Source organism: Sorex fumeus, unplaced genomic scaffold (genome assembly GCF_029834395.1).
Source record: "Sorex fumeus unplaced genomic scaffold, SorFum_2.1 ptg000001l, whole genome shotgun sequence".
In the NCBI taxonomy this organism is placed as follows: domain Eukaryota; kingdom Metazoa; phylum Chordata; class Mammalia; order Eulipotyphla; family Soricidae; genus Sorex; species Sorex fumeus.
The window spans coordinates 400735-427317 of NW_026606058.1; positions in this window are offsets into that span (position 1 = coordinate 400735).

Sequence of the window (26583 nt, forward strand, 5' to 3'; positions counted from 1 at the left end):
ATAGCTGACTTTCTGCTCAACCCCCGGGACCCCATGTGGTCCCCAGCACTGTCAGGAGTGATCTCTGAACACAGAGCTAGAAGCTGCTCCTGAGTTTCACTGGGTGTGACCCCCAAAACAAAACAAAAAGGAGCATGAGACAGAGAAACAAGCATTTCATCAGCAAATGGTACTGGAGAAAGTCGGAAGCTGTGTGTCCAAGAGGGAGATTCATCTCCTGTATCACATCACGGGCTTAGACGTTAGTCTCAGTCCATAGAATACATCAGAGGAAACACAAAATAGTCCAAGTTATTAACTTCAGGGGGTTCTTAGTCATTCAAGTCCATTTTCAAGGGAAATAAAAACAGAAGTAAGCAGTAGAATCATACCAACTGCAAAACAGAACTAGGAAAGAAACTATAGCTGAAATAAAAAGATTTCTTACTGAATATGAGAAAATATTTACACAACAGAATCTGACAAAACACCAATATCCAAAATACATAAAGCACTCCCAAAACTCAGTGGAAAACCCCCATTCTCACCAATAAGAGAGGGAGAAGATGGTAGGAGCTGGTACGGTGCTAGTCTTGTATGCAGCCAACCCAGGTTTGATCCCTGGCACCCCATATTGTCACCCCAAGCCCCACCAGGAGTGATCCTTGAGCACAGAGGCTGGAGTAAGCCCTTAGCATAGCCAGGTGTGGCCCAAATCACCAAACAAATGGGGAGAAGAGCTGACCCAACAGTTCTGCAAAGCCGACATCAGGATTGCCAAAGAAGGGCAAAAGTGCTCTTCATAAGTGCGGTCACGGTCATGGTCCTATTCATCGATTTGCTCGAGCGGGCCCAGTAACGTCTCCATCGTGAGACTTGTTGTTACTGTGTCTGGCATATCGAATACGTCACGGGGAACTTGCCAGGCTTTGCCGTGCGGGCGAGATTCTCTCGGTAGCTTGCCGGGCTCTCCGAGAGGGGCGGAGGAATCGAACTCGGGTCGGCCATGTTGGCTGCGTGCAAGGCAAATGCCCTACCGCTGTGCTATCACTCCAGCCCATAAGTGCGGTGTATCAGGGAAATGCAAGTGAAAACAACATGGAGATCATTGCCTCACACCTGTGAACATGACCTGGAATAAAAAGTTCAGAAGCAAAGTGTTGGCAGGGAAGTGGCAAGAGAGAATTCTTTGGACCCTGCTGGTTGGAAAGTGAACTGGTTCAGTTTTCTGTGGAAAGCAGTGCGGGAATTTCTCAGGAAGTATGCCTAACTACCATCTGGTCAGCAGTTCCAGTCCTGGGCATTTATTCAAAAAGTCCTGATCTAGAAAGGTCTGTGCACACCTGTGTTCGTGGCAGCACTGTTCACAACAGCCCAGATCCGAAAACAATCCAAGTGCCCAGCAACCGCTTCGTGGATGGGCCAGCCATGGTCTGAGTCCGCCACGGGATACTACCCAGCTGCAGGGAAAGTGAACTCTTGCAATTGTCTGCACCATGGATGGAACTAGAGGGATTATCTAAGCAAAATAAACCAGGAGAGACTCACCCCAGAGACACACCTGAGTGATGCCTAAAGAAAGAAAACAAGGCAGGTGACAATGGCCATGAAAGCCTGCTTCGGAGAACAGAGTGAGGAGAGGCTACGAAGGGAGTGAAGGGCCTGGGCACCCTAGCAGCTGGTGGGGTGCCACTGTCCCCCTGAAACGTGAACGGTTACATTCTTGAAACCCAAAGTCAGTTTGATTGAAACAGACAGAGGGTATTACTGGGGGCACCCTCACACATGAGCTGTGGGGGTTTTCCTGGCCCCGGGCACCTACGGAGGGTCTGTGGGAAACACCCAGAAATGACCACCAAGGTTTGCTCCCTTGGTTGAGTGGGATAATGAACGAACACACTTTAATTCCCAGATGCACTTCCTGGTTTGTTTGCTTTGATTTTTGTGCCACGCTTAGGGATGCTCAGGGTTCAACTGGCTCTATGCTCAAGGATCACCCTGCTTGGGGCTAGAAATACGTGATGCAGCAGATCAAATCCGGGTCGGGTGCTGCAACGCCAGCACACACCCTGCCCCTAGTACCATGGCCCCAGCTGCGTGTCTATTCTCTTCACCAGTGTTACAGAGGAGGTGGCCATGGGCCTCTGACAACCCATCTACCGATTTCACAGTGACGTGAAGTGATCTGCCAAGGTCGTGCATTCCGAAACCTGACTTTTCTCCACTTTCTCCACAATCAACTTAGTTTCTCCCCAAGGGTGAGGTAGGTCCCAGGGCAGTATGGCACGGTCTGTGTGAAGGGCAGTGTGGCATGCTCTGTGTGAAGGCTGAGCGTTCTGGTGGGAAAATGTATCAGGTTGATCATCCTGAGATGCGGTGCTTTGGCCTAATTCTAGATTCAGTTTGTCATTGGTCTGTCTTTCCACGGTAACTGTGGCTGCATCACTATTAAATTAGTTTACATTTCTTAAGCATGCAATAGCAAAGGTGTGTGTACACGTGTGTGGGCTTACATGTGTGTGCAAATGTATGTATGTGCTGTGCACAGCTGTGTTTGTTCCCAGCTGGGTGAGGTGCATTGGTGGGAGGAAATGAATATTGAGCAGGAGGCAGGTCAGGGCAAAGGGCACTGCAGGACTGGGCAGGGCAGGGCAGGGTGGGCATCTTGTTCTGGCACTCAGCAACCTCCCCCAGGCCCACATTTGGGAAGATGAGTGGGGTCCTTTCGAGCCTCGTGATAAGGCCCAGCAAAAGGGCAGTCTCTTCCCCCTAGCTGATTTCTACAGTAGCAGGTGGTGTGTGTGCACATGTGTGTTTGTGTGCATGCATATTCATGTGTGTTTATGTATCTCTGAGTGTACACGTGTCTTGCATGTTTGTACAGGTGTCTGTGATTCTGTATGTGTGTCTTTTTTAAAATTTTTATTAGTGAGACACAATGAGGTACAGTTGTAGACTTACAAATTTTGTGCTTGGGTTTCAATCATACAATGATCAAATACCCATGCCTCCACCAGTGCCCATTTTCCACCACCACGGATCCCAGTATCCCTCCCACTCCCCATCTCCCCCATCCCATCCTGCCTCTGTGACAGGGCATTCCTCTCTGTTCTCTCTCTCCTTTTGGGTGTTGTGGTTTGCAAAAGAGGCATTGAGTGGCAATCATGTTTGGTCTATAGTCTACTTTCAGCATGCATCTCCCAGTCTGGGAGGATCCTCCCAACACCTTTTATTTGGTGTTCCCTTCTCTATCTGAGCTGCCTTTTCCCCTAGCATGTGCGGCTGGCCTCCAAGCCATGGAGTAAAATTCCTGGTACTAATCTCGGCCATTCTTGGGTGTTAGTCTCCTATTTTTTTACTTTATGTTCCCCAGATGAATGCAATCTTTCTATGTCTGTTCCTCTCTTTCTGACTCATTTCGCTTAGCATGATACTTTCCATGTAGTACCACTTGTATGTAAATTTCATGACTTCATCTTTTCTAACAGCTACATAGTACCCCATTGTGTAAATGTAACAAAGTTTCTTTAACCAGTCATCTGTCTCGGGCACTCAGTTTTTTTTCCAGATTCTGGCTACTGTGAAGAGTGCTGCAATGAACAAACAAGTGCAGATGTCACTTAGACTATACTTTTTTGCTTCTCTGGGATATATTCCCAGGAGTGGTATTGCTGGGTCAAATGGGAGCTCAATTTCTGATTTTTTGAGAATCGTCCTTACTGTTTTCCAAAAGGGCTGAACCAGTCGGCATTCCCACCAGCAGTGAAGAAAGGTCCCTTTCTCGCCACATCCACACCAGCATCGGTTGTTTTTGTTCTTTTGGATGTGGGCCAGTCTCTGTGGTGTGAAATGATATGTCATTGTGGTTTTGATCTGCAGCTCTCTGATAATTAATGATGTGGAGCATTTTCTCATGTGTCTTTTAGCCATTTGGATTTCTTCTTTGAGAACATTTCTGTTCATTTCATTGCCCCATTTTTTGATGGGGTTTGATGTTTTCTTCTTGTGGAGTTCAACCAGTACCTTGTATATCCTTGATATCAACCCCTTGTCGGATGTGTATTCGGTGAATATCCCTTCCCATTCTGTAGACTGTCTTTGTATTTTGGTCAATGTTTCTTTTGAGGTGCAGAAGTTTCTCAGTTTAAGATAGTCCCATTTGTCTATCTCTTTTTCACTTGCTTGGCCAGTGGAGTGACATCTTTGAAGACACAGTTAGCTTCAATGTCATGGAGGGTTTTGCCAACTTTTTCTTCAATGTACCTTATGGATTCTAGTCTGATGTTGAGGTTTTTAATCCACTTTGATCTTACTTTTGTACATGGTGTTAGGCAGAGATCTGAGCCCACTTTTTCTGCATGTAGCCGTCCAGTTTTGCAGCACAATTTGTTAAAGAGGCTTTCCTTGCTCCACTTCATTTTTCTTGCCCCCTTATTGAAGATTAGATGATCATATGCTTGGAAGGAGATGTCAGTATATTCAACCCCGTTCCATTGGTCTACAGCTCTGCCTTTGTTCCAGTACCATGCTATTTTAATTATTACTGCTTTGTGGTGGAGTTTGAAGTTAGAGAGGTTGATTCCTCCCATTTTCATTTTCCCAAGAATTGCTTTAGTTATTCGTGGGGGCTTATATAAATTGCAGGAGTTTTGCTCCATTTCTTTGAAGAATGTCATGGGTATCCTAATAGGGACTGTGTTGAATTTGTACAGTGCTTTGGGAATCATTGCCATTTTGACAATGTTAATTCTCCCGATCCATGAACAGGGGATATTTTTCCATTTCCTCATGTCCTCTTTTACTTCCTGAAGTAGCGATTTGTAGTTTTCTTTGCACAGGTCCTTTACTTCCTTAGTTAAGCTGATTCCTAGGTACTTGATTTTCTGGGGCACAATTGTGAACGGGATTGTTTTCTTCATGTCACTTTCTTCTCTTTCAGTATTTGCATATGGAAAAGCCATGGACTTTTGGGTATTGATTTTATAGCTTACAACTTTACTATACAAGTCTATTGTTTCTAGGCATTTCTTGGTAGAGGTTTTAGGGTTCTCTAAGTATAGTACCATATCATCTGCGAATAGTGAGAGCTTGATTTCTTCCTTTCCTACCTGGATGCCCTTAATATTTTTTTCTTGCCTAATCTCTATTGCAAATACTTCCAGTACTATATTGAACAGCAGTGGAGAGAGTGGACATCCTTGTCTCATCCCTGATCTTAGAGGGAAGGCTCTCAGTTTTTCCCCATTGAGGATGTTGCTTGCTGTAGGCTTGTGGTAGATGGTTTTAACTATATTGAGGAAAGTCCCCTCTATTCCCATTTTGGCGAGGGTTTTCATCATAAACGGGTGTTGGATCTTGTCAAATGCTTTCTCTGCATCTATTGATATGATCATATGATTTTTATCTTTTCCTTTGTTGATATGATGGATTATGTTGATTGAGTTCCGATTGTTGAACCATCCTTGCATCCCTGGGATGAATCCCATTTGGTCGTGGTGTGTGATCTTTTTGATGAGTAGTTGAATTCTATTTGCTAGTATTTTGTTGAGAATCTTCGCATCTGTGTTCATCAGGGATATCGGCCTGTAGTATTCTTTTCTTGTGGTGCCTTTGTTTCCTTTTGGTATTAGAGAGATATGGACTTCATAGAAACTGTTTGGGAGAGTTTCTGTTTTTTAAATTTCCTGGAAAAGCTTGAGAAGAACTGGCAGTAGGTCCTCTTTAAATGTTTGGAAAAATTCACTAGTGAATCCATCTGAACCTGGGCTTTAGTTTTTGGGAAGACTTTTGATTACAGTTTCAATTTCCTTGATGTGAATAGTTCTATTCAGGTACTCTAGATCTTCTTGATTCAGCTTCGGGAGATGATAGAAATCCAGGAATTTATCCATTTCTCCTAGGTTCTCTTGTTTTGTGGCATACGGACTTTCAAAGTAGCCTCTTATGATCTTTTGAATTTCTTTGGTTTCTCTTGTGATATCCCCCTTCTCATTTCTGATTCGGTTTATTAGGGTTCTCTCTCTGTGTTTCTTTGTGAATGTTGCTAGTGGTTTATCTATTTTGTTTATTTTCTCGAATAAACAAGCTCTTGGTTTCATTGATCTTTCGGATTGTTTCTTTGGTTTCCATGTAATTGATTTCTGCTCTAAGTTTTATGATCTCTTTCCTTCAGCCCGATTTGGGCTCTTTCTGTTGGTCTTTTTCTAAGGTTTTGAGCTGTGAAGTGAAGTTGTTTATCTGCATCCTTTCTTCCGTCCTGAGATATGCATGCAGAGCTATAAATTCTCCCTTTAATACGGCTTTTGTTGCATCCCATAAGTTCTGGTAGCTCGTGTCTTCATTCTCATTTGTTTCAGGTATCTTTTGAGTTCGTCCTTGACTTCCTTCCTGACCCACTCGTTGTTCAGCATTGAGTTGTTTAATTTCCAGGTGTTTTATTTGGTTCTCCGTGTCTGTGTGTGATTCACTTCTATCCTCAGTGAATCGTGGTCTGAAAAGATGGTTGATACTATTTCTATCTTCCTGATTCTACTGAGGTATGTTTTGTGGCCTAGCACATGGTATAATTTGGAAAATATTCTGTGTGCACTGGAGAAGAATGCGTATTATTTATTTTTTGGGGTGTAAAACCCTGTATAGGTCTATAAGCCCTTTCTCTTATATTTCTGCTTTCAAAGCCAATGATTCCTTGTCGAGTTTTGTTCTTGTTGATCTATCCAGAAGTGATAAGGCGATGTTGAAGTCTCCAGCTACTATTGTGTTGCTAGCAATGTCCTCCTTAAGATCTGTTAGCAGTTGTTTTAAATATTTAGCTGTTCTCTCATTAGGTGTGTATACATTTCCATTAAAGGTGTCCATTAAAGGCCCTCCCGTTGATCGTCGATTTGCTCGAGCGGGCCCAGTAACGTCTCCATTGGAGACTTTGTTGTTACTGTGTCTGGCATATCGAATACTCTCGGTAGCTTGCCGGGCTCTCTGAGAGGGGCGGAGGAATCGAACTCGGGTCGACCATGTTGGCCGCTTGTAAGGCGAACGCCCTACCCGCTGTGCTATTGTGTATACATTTAAGAGTGTGATTTCTTCCTGTTGTACGTATCCCTTGATGAAGAGAAAATAACCTTCACTGTCCCTTCTAATCTTTTTCAACGTGAAATTAATGTTGTTGGATACTAGTATGGCCACCCCAGCTTTTTTAAATTTATTTTTTATTTTTTTTGCTTTTGGGGTCACACCCAGCGATGCACAAGGGCTACTCTTGGCTCTGCAATCAGGAGTTACTCCTGGTGGTGCTCAGGGGACCATATGGGATGCTGGGAGTCGAACCCGGGTCAGCCACGTGCAAGGCAAACGCCCTACCCCCTGTGCTATCTCTCCAGCCCCCACCCCAGCTTTTCTGAGGGAGCTGTTTGCTTGCAAGATTGTTTTCCATCCTTTGACTTTGAGTCTGTGTTTGCTCTGACTGTTGAGATGTGTTTCTTGTAAGCAGCAGAATGTTGGGTTCTGTCTCTGAATCCATTTTGCCACTCTGTGTCTCTTAAATGGTGAATTTAGACCATTGACATTGAGAGAGACTACTGTTATGGGGTTTTGTGTCATCTTTTTGTAAGGGTCTGCTGTGGTTGTAGGGTTTGTCTTGTCTTATAGTAGCCCCTTTAGCCCTTGTTTTAGGTTTGGTTTTGAGTCTATGAAATTCCTGAGCTGCTGTTTATCTAGAAAATAGTGTACCATTCCTTCAAGTTTGAGTGAGAGTTTAGCCGGATAGAGTATTCTTGGTAAAGCATTCATTTCAGTGAGTTTTTTCTCTATATCTTGCCACTGCCTTTGGGCTTGGAGGGTTTCCTCTGATAGATCTGCTGTGAATCTAAGGGGTACTTCTTTGTATGCAATTTCCATCTTTGACCTTGCAGCTTGCAGTATTGTGTCTCTGTTGGCAGCATCGATCATTCTAACTATGATATGTCTTGGAGTGTTTTTGTTAGGGTCTCTTTTAGCTGGCACCCTTCGGGCTCCTTGAATCTGAATGGCTACATTGTGGAGCTCTGGGAATTTCTCAGCGATGATTTGTTTAACCATGGTTTTTTCATTGGGATTCTTTCCCTGAGGTTCTGGTAGTCCAATGATTCTAATGTTGTTCCTCTTGGAATCATCTCCTAGGACTCTGATTCTCTCTAGACCTATTTTGAGGTCCCTTGCCATTGTTTGTTGTTGCCTGTTGGCTTGGTGCAGCTGATCTTCCAGCTCACTGATTCTGTCCTCAGCTATGGTCATTCTACTTTTGAGGGCACAGACTGAGTTTTTTTTATTTCATCTATGGAATCTTTCATTCGTGACATTTCTGTGTGTAGCTTTCCGATTTCTGCTCTCATTTCTTCCTGTATTTTCTCGATTGTGTGATCCATTGTTTCTTTCATGTTCTCTTTCAATTTACTGCATATCTGTCTGACTGTTTCATTGAGTTTATTGAACATCTTCATGACTTCATATCTGAATTCTTTCTCAGAGAGGTCCCTTAGGTGAATAGAACCTACTGAGGCTTCTGGACTCTTTTCATCGTCCTCTCCATGTGGTAGGGATTTTTGTTGTTTCTTCATGTTGGTGTGTAGGTGTGGGGAGAAGATTTCTCGGTATGACTAAACTACCTGCGGCCGCGTGAGCGTTGGACCACTGAAAATTAGGCCACACCCACTTCTAAAGCGGCCACACCCCATGGGAACCTGGTGTGTGTGTGGGGAGTAAAGACTGGATGGGGGAGCAGGCCAGCTCAAGTTGGGGGACGAAGAGGAAGAGGCAGAGGTTTAGAACTGCTTTGTCTCCCAAGGTCCGAGAGGATGCCTAGGGGGCTTGCAGGGAGAAATCCAAGTCCCGGGTTTGAGAAGCAGCAGATAAACTGACCTGGGTGGGGAGGAGAAGACCAGGTCAGGTTGGGGGATGAAGAGGAAGAGGCTGTATGTGTGTCTTACATGGATACACACATGCCTTGTGCATGTTGCAATGTATATGTGTGTTTGGTGCATGTGTGTATTTTGTGTGTGCATGTCTTTCTTGTATATGCACATGTGTACACATGAAAGTCTATGTATATTTGTATCTATGTGTCTGTGTGTCTTGTATGCATGTACATATGCACCTCTGTGTACACATGCATTGTATGTGTGCATGTGTCTATGTGTATCTTGATTGTGTGCATGTGTGTACATTTGTCCTACACATGTGTGTACGTGTGTAGGTAAAGTATATGTGTGTGCATGTGCTTGTGTGTGTGGATATGTGAATGGGCACATATTTAGAACAAGCCTTGGGCATATGGCAGGGCCCCTGTGCAGGGGAACCAGGACTCAGCCACTGACATCTTTCCATTCTGTTTCGTGCTGGCATGCCATGTGCCTGATAGGGTCCTGCAGGTGAGGGGTGAGGGGGTGAGAGGGGCGAGCACTTCCTTTGGCATCTTTCTCCCCTGTGCCAGCCAACCACCACTCCTTCCTCCCTGCTGCTGCCTCCAACTCTGTTGCTTTTGAACATAAGAGCTCTTTGGGAGGTTCAGAGAAGAGTGGCCACCAGCTGGACACACCGGCTCCCTGGTGGCCATATTGGCTGCTCCTCAGGGTTCGGGAAGGAAGCATCCAGGCCCAGCAGGCCTGTGCTAGACTCAGGTCATTCAGAGACTCTTCTCAACACTGACATGGTCTTTCTTGTTCAAATCAGAAAAGTCAGTTCCTCGGGACTGGGGTCCTAGTTGCAGGTCTGGGAGGGGGAACTGATCTGCTGGACAGTTCGGGTGTACGGAGGGAAGACACAGCTGTTGCCTGAAGGCCACGTGTACCAGGACCCTGCGTGTGTCCTACCTGAGGGTCGCCATCTCTGCCAGTTACCCAGCAGAGAACGGGAAGCACATCTAGAGCCCTGGAACTGGTTGGTTGCCATCTGCAGAGAGCCACCCTGTTCTTGAAGCAGGCCTGGGAGGCCGGAAGTGACAGCAGAGCAGCCTCCTGGTGGATTCGTAGCTTCTTGGAAGCTGTGGTGCTGACCTAAAAACTCCTCGTGTGAGCTCAAGGCTGCATGAAGGGGGTGACTGCATGAAGCTCTGTCCAGGCACCACGACTCCTTCTCTCTCTCTCATTCTCTCTCTCTCTCTCTCTCTCTGGCACTTGGGTGTTCCTTCGCATAGCACTTTGCTTCTCCTGAGACTGATGCAGCGACTAAGTAAGTGACTCCTGTTCTCTGTGGAGCTGGAGGCAGAAAGGGCCATGCAAGAAGTGCTCTGGAGTTGGGGTGCTCATTTCCTTACACACAGGTGAGCTCAGACGCCCACAATGGCAGGTGAACTTTGGGTTCCAGAGGTCTGTCACGGGGCTTTGGTGAGAGCCAGTCATGCTTGTACTGAACTATGTTAGATTGGGCCAGAGTGATTGGACAGTGGGGAGGGCATTGGCCTTGCACACAGACAACTGGGGTTTGATCCCTAGTACCACATGGGTCCCACCAGGACTGAGCTCTGTGCACAGAGCAAGGAGTTAACCCTGAGCACCTCTGGGTGCGGCCCCCAAACAAAAACAAAAACAAACAATACTTAAAAAAATATGTGTCAAATTATTCCTGCATGACAGGTGCCATGAACACACACACACACACACACACACACACACACACACACACACACACACACGCTTACCTGTCTCCTTCTCTGTGTCAGTCTGTAGGTATTCCTCGAGAAAGCTCTAGGCCAGGCACTGTGAGTTTCAAAAGTCACAAAACAAAGTTATGGAGATGGCCTCAGTTCCCAAGCTTCCATGAGGGAGATTAGTGTCATCATTCAACCTGCCCCTGACTCCTTGCCCCCACCCCTGCCTCACCACTTCCACCCCTACCTCCACCCTTGCCTCCCCTACCTCTCCCTGACTCTCCTGCCTCCAACCCTGCCCTTCCTGCCTCTATTTCTGCCTTCTTCCCTGCTTCTAGTCCTGCCCTCCTCCTCTACCCCTGCCTCCATCCCTGTCTCCCCTACCTACAATCCCTCCTCTCCTCCACCCCTCACTCCCTTGTCTCCCCTGCCCTTGGTCCTCCAAACTTGCTCCCCCCCCACGCCAGCATCTGCTTCCTTCCTGTGCCTCTACCCCTCCCCCTGCCTGCACCTGGGCCCTCCTCTCCTCTCCCTCTCCTTACCCATCTCTCTGTCTCATGGGTAAGGAGACCTCACCACCACCACCTCACATTACTCCGTGTGAATCATACACTCTCCTCACTTCCTACCTTGTGACGCTTTAGACAAACAGAATGTGCTTGGCTCAGCAAAATTAGAAACACGATACATTTCCCTTCCTCTGGTCCCTTGAGGTCTAATTAAGGCAGCTGGGGATCTGTGGTGGACTGATTCTCTGTGAGCCGCAGTGGGCCCCCTCCTTCCCTCAAACTGACACTCGGTTCCTCCACTGCCAACTGTCAGTGACGGACAGGGACAGGGGGAGGATCAAACATCCCTCTGGCCACTGCTTCCTCTCCCATCACTGTCCCTTCCTTCTATTCTCCCCTCCCCAGATCCTGCAGTTCCCTGTGGGCACATCCCGGCATCCAAGCACTGGTGACTGAGTAGAGTCACTGAGCCCCTTGAGCTTTACACAAGGCTGTTCAGACGCACTGACATGTAATCCCAGGAGCAATGCTGGAGACCTACCAGGTAGAGCACGCTGTTCCACAGCACTCACTGGGCAGGTCCTGTGGCCTCATGCAAATGCCGTGGAGTCCCTGAGGTCATTTCCTGCTACGTCTGGTGTCTGATTTTCCACACGCTCTCAGCAAATGTGTCTGGAGTGCTCAGGATCTTGCATGGGTAACGTTTGCCTGGAACGTGTCACTGTTCTTAGGGTCACTGGCCACAATGACCTGAGTGTCCCTTGGTGCATTAGGGGCTGATAACTGTCTCCCAGCAGGCCAATGGTGAATGAAGGAATAGGGACCACAGGCTTGTTGGTAATCAAGTCTATTCAAGTCTCATAGCATTAGTTATAGAGAAATCATGAAGGATTGGGGGTAGCAATTATACATCAGTGTGGTTGAATATTATCAGAAACAATGAACAAATGTAAAGCCCTTCCTTCAGGGGAAGGTATTCTAGGAGACCCACTCAAGGACAGAGTCTCATCTAAGGGTTCCAGCACTCTAGATTTCTACTATGAGATCTGCCCAAGGGCGGGAATTCCATCTAGGGTGTACTGCTTTCTCCTTTCCTTTGCTAGTAATCAATTTAAATAATCATATTAAACTTACTTCTTAATAATATTTCTAGTCATTTTGCATGAACACAATAAGAAATACTTTAAACTTAAAGGGTAGTTCTTCCTGCATCTTGCTGTATCTCTTAGACCACAGTCTCAGGCCAGGTTAGTTTTTCATAACCCCATGGGTCCTTATTCAGTTACATCTCTTTGGGTCATGTCAGTTTGTTCCTTGACCGTTCTCTTCACTCATACTTCTTATAATGCTTAGCCTCTCCCTTTTTGATGCCAGGGTAGCTTAAAGTTTGTCCTGGGTCCATCCTTGTCACTTGGTGGGACTCCCCCACACCTTTCTAAGGGAAACTGAGGCTTAAGTCAAGTAAATATGACAGGAGTAAATATATTTTGGATTCAATTAACTCTCAAATTACAAAAGCGTAACATCAACTGTCTTTCTGTGTCTAAAAAAAGGAAGGACATTGCTCTAAAATAAAATATGCAAAGGACATAAAGTATAGAGTTAAAAAAGCAATATTTCATTTATATACATAAAATCCAGAACTCTCAGAAGATTTGACCTAGAGGTTATAGTCTCTGATTTGGGGATATTTGTAGTAACAGAGAGGGGACGAAGAGCACGAAGGAGAGACTAAAGATAAACACAGAGGACTGGGAGTGCTCTGATGAAATTGAGTGTGACTTGGGAGCACTGTGGGGGGTGTAACTCAATAAATCTAAGATTCCCACAGGAGGTGGGAGCTGTAGAGGGAGAAAGGATAAACCAATGTTATTTTTAAAATAATTTGAGACTCTAACAATAGCTTGAGGCTCTTCGTGTTCCTAGAACGAACAGACGTCATTGGGCTACACTAGCACGTGATAGGGACGAATGGAGACGTTACTGGCGCCCGCTCGAGCAAATCGATGAGTAACGGGATGTCAAGTGATTTTTAAAAAATGCTTAGAACTATAATCCAACAGGAATGGACAGAGTTTCCCTCACTTCTAATTGACCTTTCCATGTCCATCTCTCATTAGCTCTTTATCTCTGTAGAAGACCATGAACCCAGTCCAGGTGGCCTCTGACTCCTCGAGCTGCCCCTGAAGGCTCTCCTCTGTCCCAGCCCACCCAGTACTGAGCTGGGGAATTACAGGATTCCAAGAGACTTGCTGATCCTCCCACCCTCCCCAACACCAACAAAGCAAGAGCACATGGAGACTAGAACTTGCTCTGTGGGAGATGGAGGAAGAGTGAGAGCAGAGGACAGAAAAGGGGGCTGAGAAATGATTAGCTCAGAGGAGAAATCTGGAAACCTAGAAACTGGATGAAGGCTATGCGGGGGGAAAAGAGGAGGGTGGAGGAACAGAGACAGGGTGGGACAGAGGAGGAGAGAGAGGGTGGATAGAAAGAGAGGGACGGTGGGAGGGAGACAGAGAGAGGGAGAATGGGAGAGAGGGAGAGAGAGGGGAAGAGAGAGGGAGAGGGAGAAAAGAAAAATGGGAGAGAGAACAAGAAACTGGAAAAAAGTAAGGGAGAGAGAGAAGGGGAAAGGGAGGGAGGGAAAGAGGGAGAGAATATAGAAAATAACTATGCAAAAGAATAGCAATGCACACACACACACACACAACCCAGTAGTAAGAAAAAAATAATAACCATGGAATAAAATGTGACAGTTGGATGAAATTACTGTTGTTTTCAATATGCATCATATGCTGGTATTAGTAAGAAAACCAGAGCATTCTTTTATCATGACTTTATATAATTTCACACATAGTGAGACATAGAAAATCAACTTAATGCAGCTCAATCATTCACTATCCCCCACTGAATTGTTTAAAAATAAACCATTCATTTGTCATGAACATACCATTCCGTATCACCTAGCCAAGACATCCAATTTTAAGATGTTTTCATTCTTTGTCTTCTCATTTTTATTGAAATGATTTATTTATGTGTATTTAATTCTTTTTATTTATTACATGTTGTCAAGCTTGTTTGGGCTGGAGTGATAGCATAGCGGGTAGGGCGTTCGCCTTACACGCGGCCAACATGGCCAACCCGAGTTCGATTCCTCTGCCCCTCTCGGAGAGCCCGGCAAGCTACCGAGAGTATTCGATATGCCAGACACAGTAACAACAAAGTCTCCAATGGAGACGTTACTGGGCCCGCTCGAGCAAATCGACGATCAACGGGAGGGCCTTTACCTTTACCTTTACCTGTCAAGCTTGTTGCATGTTCTGGATGAAAAACAACTGGACTGTGTGGTCTGGAAGCATTTCAAGAGGGACAGAACTCCTTTGCTCTCAATTCTGCTGTGCAGGAATCTGCCAGGAGGGGTGGGGGAGCAAAGACAAGAGAAGGGAGGACTCCAACTACTGGGGTGCTGTCAACTATTGTCAGTATGGATGAATGCCAGCGAGCTGGCAACTACAACCCAACCAACCGCCCTTCCCAGTGATCTTGAGCTGCAGCTGTCCTGGATCCTACTGTGTCTGTGGGGCCCCAAACACTTCCCCAGCCCTTACTGATCTCAAACAAACAACCAAGTAATAGTCATTGCCAACAAAATAAATTTATTCAGAAACAACAAAGATAGCCCTTTGGGAAGCATCGCTCATGTTGCTACTCAGATCATCACCGGATGCTCCAATGTGCAGAGCCCACTGTGTCCTCCAGCTGCCACACAGAAGCAGTATTCCTGCCCCTGTGGCAGTTAAGGCATGGGCTGGAGTGATAGCACAGCCGTTAGGGCGTTTGCCTTGCACGCAGCCAACATGGCCGACTGGAGTTTGATTCCTCCACCCCTCTTGGAGAGCCTGGCAAGCTACCAAGAGTATCTCGCCCACATGGCAAAGCCTGGCAAGCTACCCGTGACATATTGGATATGCCAAACACAGTAACAAGTCTCACAATGTTACTGGGCCCGCTCGAGCAAATCGAAGAACAACGGGAGGACAGTGACAGTGACAGTGGCAGTTAAGGCATGTTTGGGACCCGTTTGTTGATTTGGAGTGCAGGAGCCTTTGCTGAACCACCTCATTGACCCTGGGCTCTGTCTATTAACTTTCACATTTCCCTCCATTGGTTAAGACATTTCACTCACCTCCTTTCAAAAGGATTCTGCACATTAATTTTCACATTTCCTCCGTTTGATCAAGATCTTTATCAGATTAACTCTCAGGTTTATTCCAGGTTACTCAGGGTTAAACTGTTTCAGCTGTCTGGTGGTCAGTCCAGTTCCTCAGAGACATCTTATGTCATTGTGGAGGAAAGATCTGAAGCCAGGTGACAGGATTCTAGGGAAGTGACAGTGAACATTTTTTTTTTGAGTTTGTGACTGTTATGGGATCACATCCAGTGATGCTCAAGGGGTTACTCCTGGCTTTGCATTCAGGAATCACCCCTGGTGGTGCTCGGGGGACCATATGGGATGCCAGGGATCGAATCCTGGTTAGTTGCATGCAAGGCATGCAAAGTTGTGGGATTCTCCAACTGCCTTCCCAGCTCGTCTTATTTCCACAGGTTCTGCAGACAATAGTTTGGAGTTTAGCAATGATGTAGAAGTGGAGGAATCAAAACAACACTGTTGGGCTCATGACTATGCCGGTGCTTGGCTTGAAATCACAGAAGGCAGATGACAAATTTGATTTGAAAATATGCTTGTTTATCACTTTATACAATTAAGCTCTCACTTTTCCAGAGGCACTTATTCAACTTTGGCTCTCGCAGGGACCCCAGCTTGCTCAGCCGTCAGCCCAGAGAGAATCAGATGCTTGGACTCTGCAGAGCTACTTACTGAACTTTGTTTGGACCATGGAATTGACAATTTCTCCTATGGTTAAGTAGATGTTGGCAAATTCAATAGTCAGAGGCTTTCCTCTGAGTCAGAACACTGGGAAATGTGGACAAGAGCACTGTTCCCACAGAAGAGGGTGAGAACATGAGACAAGAACCAACAGTGAGGAGAGCTTACAGACCCTGATTGGCCTTTGGAGGGGCTATTTTGGAAATGATGTCATCAGTTTCCAATTCTTGGAGTCTTCAATTTGGGGTCACCTAGTGCCATGCCAGTCCTTGGCCCTTCCTCTGAGGTGCATCACATGGACCTGAGTCTAGTCCCCTTTACAGCATTTCTCCCCAATACTTGATGGGGTCCTTTTGAGATCTCTAAAGCATTTGTAGGGAGCACCCTAGAATAATCTCCAGGTGCCTAGATGTACAGGTGAATGTCTCCATTTCTCTGGTGTGTTCTGTGGTAATTATACAACCAGTGCCTGGTTAATTTTGATAGGAATAACCAGGGACTTGAGACATTGCAGTTTATCTCCTTTAATGAACTGTCAAAGATGTAAGGACTAACTGGATGAGTGAATCTTCTTGAGCTCCAAAATGATCTAAAATTTAGGAGGACCGAAGGATTTTGGCCATAAGATTGGGCATATCTCTAGAAATGTTTCCAAGTGACTTTTAACAGTATTGTTGGTGTGCTCAAACAAATCAGATTATAGATTATATAGGCTGAGGATTATAGATATTGTGTTTTTTTTTATTGTTTGGGGGATACACTTGGCTGTGCTCAGGGTTTACTCCTGGATCTGTGCTCAGAGATCACTCCTAGAAGGGATTGAGGGACCATATGGGATGCTGAGGATCGAACCCAGGTCAGCCATATGCAAGCAAGCACCTTCTCACTGTACTATCTCTTTAGTCCCTAGTCCCATGAAATTTTTGCAAAACCGGAAAAACAGCACAAGATTGTCTGGAAATCTAGTTAGCAGAGTGGGACTCATGATGGCCAAAAAGTTCATGGTGGCCTTGGTAGAAGCAATCTTTCTCAAGTGGGCATAAAAGAGGAGAAGTGTGTTTATCAGACTAGGAAAAATCTCAGACTTGTGAGAAAACACAGACCATGTCTAAAACACTTTTATATTCATTAACGGGGGTTAGCTGTATGAAATCTAATTGCCAGACCATGAATGGCCCCCTGGTTAATTTCAAACATCCAGGAACTGTGCTGATAGACTTCCCTGGCTTCTATTATGGACAGGTGGGATAAACAAAGCAGGCACATTTTTGTGACCTTATTAATATTCTGTCATGAATATTGATTTATTAATAATTTCATTAGAGGACCGATGGTTTAATGAATACACAGAAATTAGGAGTGGAAATTTTATAGTATCTTTATTCACTTTTATAGTATTTATATATATATTTATATATTTATTTATATATAGCACGACATCTTATCATCTCATTCCTAATTTGGTCAAACTGGCAGGCTACCAAATGTAACATGCCTACACGGCAGAGTCTGGCAAACTCCCCGTGGTATACCCAATATGCCAAATACCAGTAACAATGATGGGTCTCATTCTCCTAACCCTGAAAAAGCCTTGAATATGGCACTTTAAAAAAAAAATCTCAGGGCTAGGATGAAGAAGACGTTACTGGCACCTGCTTGAGGCAATCGACGAACAACAGGGTGGTCGTGATCGTGATCGTGATAGTATTTTAATTTAATCTAAGCCATATCTTTCTCTTGTAATACAGTTATTGAACTCCTAAGTCTGTTTTCTTTCTTTTAGGGAGGGCATTGCTGTTAGATCTTTCTCTTTGCTTCTGATTCATTTCAGAAATCATTCAAAATCATCAGCTACTCTAGAGAATGTCTGACCACCAGCATAAACGTCTTCGGTTTTGAATTTTGACCATGTACAGACTCTCTGGGTATGTATTACTGTTTTCTGGTGGCCAGAATCAAAAGTGCCACTAACAGCATAACAAGGTGTGGGTGTCATATATCCAGCACAAACTTGCCATTTCATTTTCCAAATCGGAGCTATTAGGAAACCAGGATACAGTGGCCTCACCCAGAGAATGTTCTTGCAGCTCAATGGAAGGGATCAGGAGAGGGAGCATTAATGTTCACCAGTTGTGAGAGACAGTAGTAGAAATTGGTCAGTAGGTAAGGAACTGGCAAAGGCTATTACAGTGGGAGCTACTTGCATGGAGATCAACCAGAAAATGTTATTAGCTGTTCACTGAAAAAAAAAAAAACTGAGAGGTAAGAAGTTGGGAGACGGGCCAGTGAGCTAGTACACGGGTTAGGGCCCATGTCATGTGAATTTAATCCCCACTATAACCTGAGAACTGCTGGTTTCTGGCACTGCAGAGCCTGAGAAGCATAGGATCCTAGGGTCCCACTTTGGCTGCCAGCCCGGTTTTCTAAGTATCGCAGGGAGTATGGCTGTATAGATATGGGACCCCCGGTATGGCCAAGTACTCTTGGGCCTCCTTGGGAGACCCCCCTTCTCCACCAAAAACATTAGCAGGACTTCTCCCAAATAAGCTAGAAAAAGGTTGAAGCGGAATCCCCAGTGATTTCCTTTGTGATCTTAATCAGAAGGGCATTGGTAACTCAGGAGTGGTCCTGGTTGCTTGTGACTATAATGGCAGGTGGTGCTTGTGACTACAATGGAAGGTGGTGTATGCTGGCTTCCATGGTTTGGGGTGAATGCCCCAAGAACACCCCCTTCCATTTTATATATGGAAATGGAGAAGAGGCCTAATCACTGGAAACCCAAGGACATGTGTGTTGATTCCACTCTCCTTACAGACCCAGGGAACACATATTTCTGCTCATTCCATGCAGTCTGGTCAAAGTTCTTGTCCAATAAATGCCACAGCAGTTATACCACCAGAGGGAAACCAGGAATCTAAATTCCTGCCATCATAGCCATTCTTAGTGGACTGACACTGGAGCTTATGTCCTGGTTTTGAGAAATGTCGACCCCTAGGAAGTCTCTCTGGGTGCAAGTGGGGCTCCTCAATGAAATGAGATGCCCAGAAGATCAACACTGGATTTGTAGCCTCCTTGGTGAGCCTGTGTCTGATCTGAGGCTGAACTAGCTAACAACTGGATTTAAATATGGATTTAACTATTTAACTCTTCACCTCCTGTGAAGAGGTGTTGTGGGGAGAACAAGGAAGCCAGCCCTGCACCAATGCACAAATGAACACGGGTTGGTCTCTGGGAAAATGTGACATGACTTGACATTAGGATGTGTGAGGGAAGAGAAGGGCTTTCAATCAAATACTGAGACTTTACTATCCAAGAAAATAGTCTTTCTGCCCAGGTGAAGTCCCCTGAATGCTGACTAGCTCCTTTGTGGGAATGCTGAAATACATACCAAGGAAGTCAATCGAAGTGGAGAGTTTGCTTTAATGGGGATAAATATTAATAATATCTGAGTTCTGGGCCCACCTCCTTGTTGAGGATCACAGTGCTGTTGATTGCTCAAAAGTCCTAGACAAGACATTTGGCCTTTAGGTTTCTTTACAGATAAAACTGGAGTCTTGGAAGAGATAGTTCATGTAGAAAAGAGACCTTTAATCTTGCAAACTTCTAATATAGGCTTCTGCCTTGTAAAGCTCATTGTAGGGTATTAACTAAATTCTGGAGAGAGGCTTAGAGAGCTCTCTCTGAACCCTGATGGGGAATACACAGTGAACTTTGCCAGAATCGATAGAAGAATTGGTCACATGAAAGATGCTATCTGATCAATAGGACAAATGATCAATGTCTCTAGAATCCCTCAAGCACTTCAGGAATAAAGCAAATGAAACAGGCTAAGAGTATGTGTAATTCCTCTGGTTCACTATTTTTATGATCACTGTCTACAGAATTACTTATTCCCTTGGGGAGAATGATAATCCAGGATGACACTTTTCTGAGCAGTCTTGACTTGATAAATGAAAAGATACAGAAGAGAGAAGAATAGGGATGTCATAAGGGGCTTAAACATAGGGGCTTCCTGGGGCCAAATCAAAGAGGAGGTGTTGGGGGCCATTGGGGGATGCCCACTGTTTGAATTCTTTTGGTGCTTTGAAGCAAACACTGTTTTAAGGACATAGGGTCAGGGATCGGAAAAGTCTGGGTTCTCCCCAATGGGCCAGTTTTGTCTCTAGATGAGGAAGGGGAAATCCCCCATGGATTCTGGAAGCTTCATCATAGGAAATTAGAATTTTGTAAGATGAAATAGAAGTAGGCAGATGTTTTAAATGCTCAAGTTTGTGAGATTCTCTTTTTCAATATCTCAGCTTTCTACACTAATGAAAACAACTAGATTTTTACTACCCTGACACATAAAGATAGTTTGCAATCCTCTCCTATGGCAAGGCTGGAGGTGAGGAGTCTTGACAAATTTTCATCCAAGGTGCAAGCTAGCTGTTTAGTCCAAGTTACTAGGTCAAAAGCTACCTTCTTTTCTTCACCACGAACAAACATGGAGCTGAAGGAGACCCTATTAAATATAGAAAGCTACACCTTTCCTGTTATTGCAGCTGAGAAGTTCCAAATGGCTATTCCTTGCCTGCAGACTCCCTCTCCAGAAATGCTGGCTTGGGGACAATCTGTGCACTCCTGTAACATCTCCATTTCTGTGGAATAGCCTGTCCCAGAACCATCAGCAGAGGTGCAGCTGGCACCGAGCCAGTGCCTCAGTCCCTCAGAATATGGGCCTGGGCGTGACGTTAGAGCCCACGGCAGATGTGGTGATAGCACAGGAACAATTAGAAAGGACCAGCCTGTTCCTGAAATCAGACTGGAGGCCAAAAGTGCGGTAGTGACAATCCCTTGAACTCAAAGACTGCCAAGGTGTCAGCTAGATGGTCCCAAATCTAAAAAGGCATAGCCCATGTGCCAGGGTGGTACCCCCAGAATAAATAAGGGCATTGACCAAATGAAGCATTTTCAAAGGAGCCTGGGAAAGGTCTGAAGATCTTAACTCAGGAGAAGCCTGACTTATTCTGTGACTCAAAGACTTGAGGTCAGTGAGAAGGCTGTCAGCTGCCCCGATGCCAGCGCTGACACTGCTCTGACTCCTATGAGGACCAGCAAATATGCTGACCTCAAAGAAAGAAGTCAGCTATTTCCCCAAATGTTTATTTGGAAACCTCAGTAATAAAGGACATTTTATAAGAGCACCTCCTAGTGACACTAACATAGATTCCACAGATCAAGGGTTAATAACACCTATAGAACCGTAAAGGGCTTCCTCCTTTGTGGGAACTAGATAGATAAAGGAGACCACAGGATGCATGATTTAGGGAGCTTTTAAACCCTGCACGCTGGATCCTGGAGGTGGAATGCTGCTGGGAGAGGGCCTTGTGGCTTCTCTACCCCGCTCCTTCTCCTGGAAGACTCTCCCTTTGAGAAAACCCTTCACGAAGATGTTTGTCCTGAGGGTCCAGTGACAGTATAGTGGTAAGGCCCTTTCCTTGCACATAGCCAACTTATATTTAATCCCTGGCACCCCGGCTGGCCTCCTGAGCCCTCCAGAAGTGATCCCTGAGTGAAGAGCTAGGAGTAAGCCCTAACCACCACTAGGTGTGGCCCAAGAAACAAAAGAAGGATCTTTGTAGGCCCTCCAAGGTCTAAAAGTGTATACCTCAAATAGATTAAGATAGGTGTTTGACCAAAGAAGGCTATTCTTCTGGTGATGACAGGATCTAAGTACATGGAGAACAGGCTGGGCTCTCAGTCTGCGAGGCCCAGACCCCGTGTTTCTTCTCTCTTATGTCTATCTCTTTGTAGTCCTCAGCATGCCTACTTGAGACCTGTTGACTAGGGCCTGTCCTGGTATCCCTTTCTCCTTTCTTCTTTGCCATTCCTTATTCCTCCTTTCTTTTTTCTCCTTCTCATCCTCTTCCTCCTTACTTCTTCCTTCTTCCTTCATCCTTCTTCCTCTTACCTTCTTTCTCTTTTCTTCTTCCCTCTTCCTTCTTCCTCCTTTCTCTTTCTTTCTCTTTTCTCCTCTTTCTTTCTGCTTCCTTCTTTCTTTTCACATCCTCCTTTTTTCTTTGTCCTTCCTCCTTCATTCTTTATTCTTCCTTTTTCCTTCTCCTTCATTGTCTTTCCTTCTTCCCTCTTGTTTATACTTCCTCCTTCCTTCTACCTTCTTCCTCCTACCTTCTAGCATCTTCCTCCTTCCTTCTTCTTTCTCTTTCTTTCTCCTTCCCTCTCTCTGTGAAGGCAGAGGAAGAAATGCCTCCTCCCAACAGAGAGGCAGAGCACTTTGACCTCTGTGGCTTGCTGGTTCCACCCACTGGGCACTCTCTCAGCCTGATGAGCTCAGTTGCACATGCCTCTGTATATTCATTTTCACATGCTCAATGGACAAACATACTAGAATTCCTTGTGCAGTGCCTCCCCTTACTTAGGGAATTTTCACCCTCTCGCTTCTCATTTCTGCATGATGACAGTATGGCAAACCTAGGTGTGTATTGCTTCTCCAACTGGGCCTCTAGGGTACAGCAGGAACTCGATGTGTGATGGCAACTTACTAATGAGGGTGAATGCTGCAAGAGATTGTGAGAAGACGAGAGGTCAAACCTGGGAGATACTCTTATTGGTACTGTGGTGGTGCCTGGCACCCACCCACACCTCTTGGTTTCTCTTCCCCATGAGGAGAATAGTCTAAATCCCACCTGTGGCTGTGGGTTCCTTGCACTGTCCACAGGATGCAGAGAGGTGCCTTCATCCCACAGAGTTAGCAGGCACAGCTTCTGAGTGACAGATGTCCTGAAATTTCTGAACCTACTTCCAGTGTTCAGTATACAGCCAACATCCAGTTTTCTCATTAATAGATGAGATCATAAGGGACTAGTACAGACCTGGCCAACGATGCAACTCACACATTTCTTGCCAAAAAATTCCATGATCTGATCTTAACCCAGTGCAGAGATCCTCAAGTTTTCTCTTTTTCCTCTTACCCCTAACCCTGAATTATGCAACACTCCATCTTCTTCACTACTTCCAGGAACTGTGGTGGGGTTAAGAGTTTTAACTATACAAGTTTAACAAGGTCATTTCTCCCAGATTCAGGACAGAGATAGAAGATTGGGATTTCACTGTCAGAGACATGAGAATGGCTTCAGCACACAACGATGGCAGCTGCCAGAATATGGTCTCTTCTGGCTGGTGCTCCTTGCCATCCCCCGAAGCCCCTGTCCCTCTGGGAGATGTGAAAAGGGGTGGAGGAGGACATCTTCACATGCTCTAGTTTGTATGATGGAGCATGACATGATCTGGAGAACTTGGCTCTTCCCTATGGGAACCCCTGGGGTTCCTGAGACCTTATCTCCACTCATATGGACAATAAACACCCAACCCCTGGATGATGTTTCAGACATATCATTTAAGACAGCTGCTGCATGCATGCCGTTAAAACCTTTGTCTTGGACAAATGTGAGCCAGAGCTTGCTCAGAATATGGCCTGGGAGGCTGCAGAACCATGAGAAATGCCTCCCAGCAGATTCAGTCCTCCACTCCCAGGAAAACCTTCGGTTTTTTCTTGAGCTACCAATGAGAACTACTGTGCTCACCCCTTCAAAAGTGGCCCTTGGGGAAAACTGAACCAGTGGTTGTCCAACACAGTTTAGTTCCTGCCCCAGTGTGTGTGCTAGAGCTGTGGGTTTTGGGCAGGGTGATGAGTCTGACACAGATTTTTCTGCTGTTACAGGAATCTTTCTGACTCATTTTTCAACTTTCTCTCTTTTATGGTTAGTCCCATTCAAGAAATGTGCCTATGTCATGAAAATATCTACTGTTACCACTGCAACCTATGCGGGGCTGACTTCTATGGATTGTTATGGTGTAAATCTCACACACAGACACAGACACACACATAGACACACACACACACACATACACACACACCCCTATTAACTCAAGGACCATCTTTTCACAGCTGCGTTTCTCTGTGATCTTTCCCATAAAGGAGATTCTTTGTACAAAGATTTGTGTCTAAATTTTATTTAAGATTCAACTGGATAGTTTGCTCACTCATGAGTCAATGACATGTTATATGCATTAACACAACCTTCTTCATGGTTTGAAAGCTGGCAGTTTAAGTCTTTGAATTTTGTTTGTGTTCTGAATTATTTTGGCTAGTCTCAGTCCTTAGCATTTCTATAAGAATTCTAGAGCAGTTCATTGATCTGGGAAAATAATACTGGTGCTTTGGTTGGGTGTGCATCAAATCTCTGCATTCATGTGGCTTTGCTATTCCTCTCTCTTCTCATAAGCACCAGTTATGAAAAAGAGAAATTTATTGACCTGCATTTATATACATATTTGGAGAAGAGAGGATTATAGGTCAGTGTCTCAGATATCATGGATAAGAACACTCTAATGAAAAAAAACCTCAAATCTATGAGACTCTGGGCTGGCCTTTGCAGGGTGTCCAAACTCCCCAAGATTTTATCCTTTTCCTCATTCCTGTGATTGTGTGTGTGTATTGGGGGGGACTTCAGGGAACCTGGGGGCAAGTCCTAGTAGCACTGGGTCAGCCTAGTTGGACAGTTAAATGTGCTGACCTGGTGGTGTGGTGCTGATAAGGTCCTACAGTTCTGGAGTCACCCGTGGTGCTTGAGAGTCCATGTGGTGCCAGGAATCAAACTTGGGTCCTTGCACATGTAAGAAGCATACCTGAGATACCCCTGTCCTTGACACTTTCTTTGGAAATACAGGATAGTTGCTTGCTGTTCATTCCTCACGTGGTTCAGATGAGCAAAACCAAAAAAGCAAAACCTGGTAGTATTGAAGATGAAGTAGTGGTGATGATTGGAGCGATAGCACAGTGGGTAGGGCGTTTGCCTTGCACGCAGCCAACATGGCCGACCCGAGTTCGATTCCTCCGCCCCTCTCGGAGAGCCCAGCAAGCTACTGAATCTCGCTTCCACAGCAGAGCCTGGCAAGCCGCCCATGATGTATTCGATATGCCAAACACAGTAACAACAAAATCTCCAATGGAGACGTTACTGGGCCCGCTCGAGCAAATCGATGAACAATGGGAGGGCCTTTACCTTTACCTTTGCCAAGAAGGATTGCAAAGGGAGACTGAGCCCCTCACCTCCCCCTCCAAGTCAGGAGTTGGAGTGCTCAGCAGCTTTGGGTTTACTCTTTTCCCACACAAGCTTCCTTGCGGTGAACTGGGAGATGCTCCTCTATCCCTGGGACTCCTGGACTGCAAACAAAGCCATGGCTAGAGGGAACAGAGACGGAGACGGCTGACAGGATGGAGATGGAGGAGACTGGGGGGATGGAGATGGGGAGGCTGAGGGGGTGGGGATGGGCAAAGCTGAGGGGATGGTGATGGGGGAGGTTGAAGGGATGGAGAAAGAGAAGAGGCAGAGATGGAAGAGGCTGAGGAGATGGAGATGGAAGAGGCTGAGGGAATGGGGATAGAGGAGAAAGGACGGGGGTAGAGATGGAGGAGGCTGAGAGGCTGGAGATGGGGAGGCTGGGGGGATGGAGATGGGGAGGATGGGGGGATGATATGGGGAGGCTGAGGGGATGGAGATGGGGTAGACTGGGGGGATGGAGATGGGGGAGGAAGAAACCTCACAGGAGTGACAGAAGTCAGTCTCTGTTCTCATGTCACATGGAATTCTTAAGTGTGGGCCTTTTATGAGGGTCACCATGGTCTGTGCATCATGGGAGCTTCCTGGCCACCCCAAAGCTAGAGGACACGCTGATTGTTCTTGATTGCTCAGTGCTCAGACCAGCTTCCTGAGGACACTGTTGTCCTGTGTTCTGACCCATTTCCTAAAGACCCTGTCTGATTTTCTAATCACATCCCTTGTGACCTAGACAGACTCCTTATTTTGTCTTAAGTTAGACCCCCTCCATGGGAGCACCCTTGGGTGATGATACCTCTTGTGGGCCCTAGATCCCCCCTCAGATGAGCTGTTCCCAGGAAGGTTGGTGTGTTAACAAGCTTTGAGCCCCTGTGGAGCTGGCTTCTGCCCTGGAAGCTGTGGACGTGTGTAGAGAACAAGTGGGAACCAGCCCCTTGGGTGGTGTTTTCTCCCCTCACGGTGTGTGTGCCTCTTTCCGGACACTCAGCTTCAGGTTCTCTTCTTTACTCCTACATTGTTCAACTATTTTTTTATTTTCCCTAGCTTGTGCTGTTGAACTTTCTGGACACATCCCTGATCTGATGCTCTTTGACCTAGAAATAGTTGTTCAGAATGGTTGACAGTGTCACAGGGTTACCTAGAGTCACAGGGACACTCGGAGAGCAGTGAGTGGCCAAGGTTGGACTCCAGAGCGACCTGGTGTTGCCTTGTGTGGAAGCATGTGGCACCTGAGCAATAGACAGGAGCTGCTATGCTGGTGTTACTGCCGCTATGGTTCTGGGTGTGGTTATGGTGTGACTGTGGCTGTGACTGTGTCTGTTTCTGTGATTGTGACTGTGGCTGTGACTGTGACTGGCTGTGACTGTGTCTGTGACTATGACTGTGGCTGTGACTGTGTCTGTTTCTGTGATTGTGACTGTGGCTGTGACTGTGACTGGCTGTGACTGTGTCTGTGACTATGATTGTGGC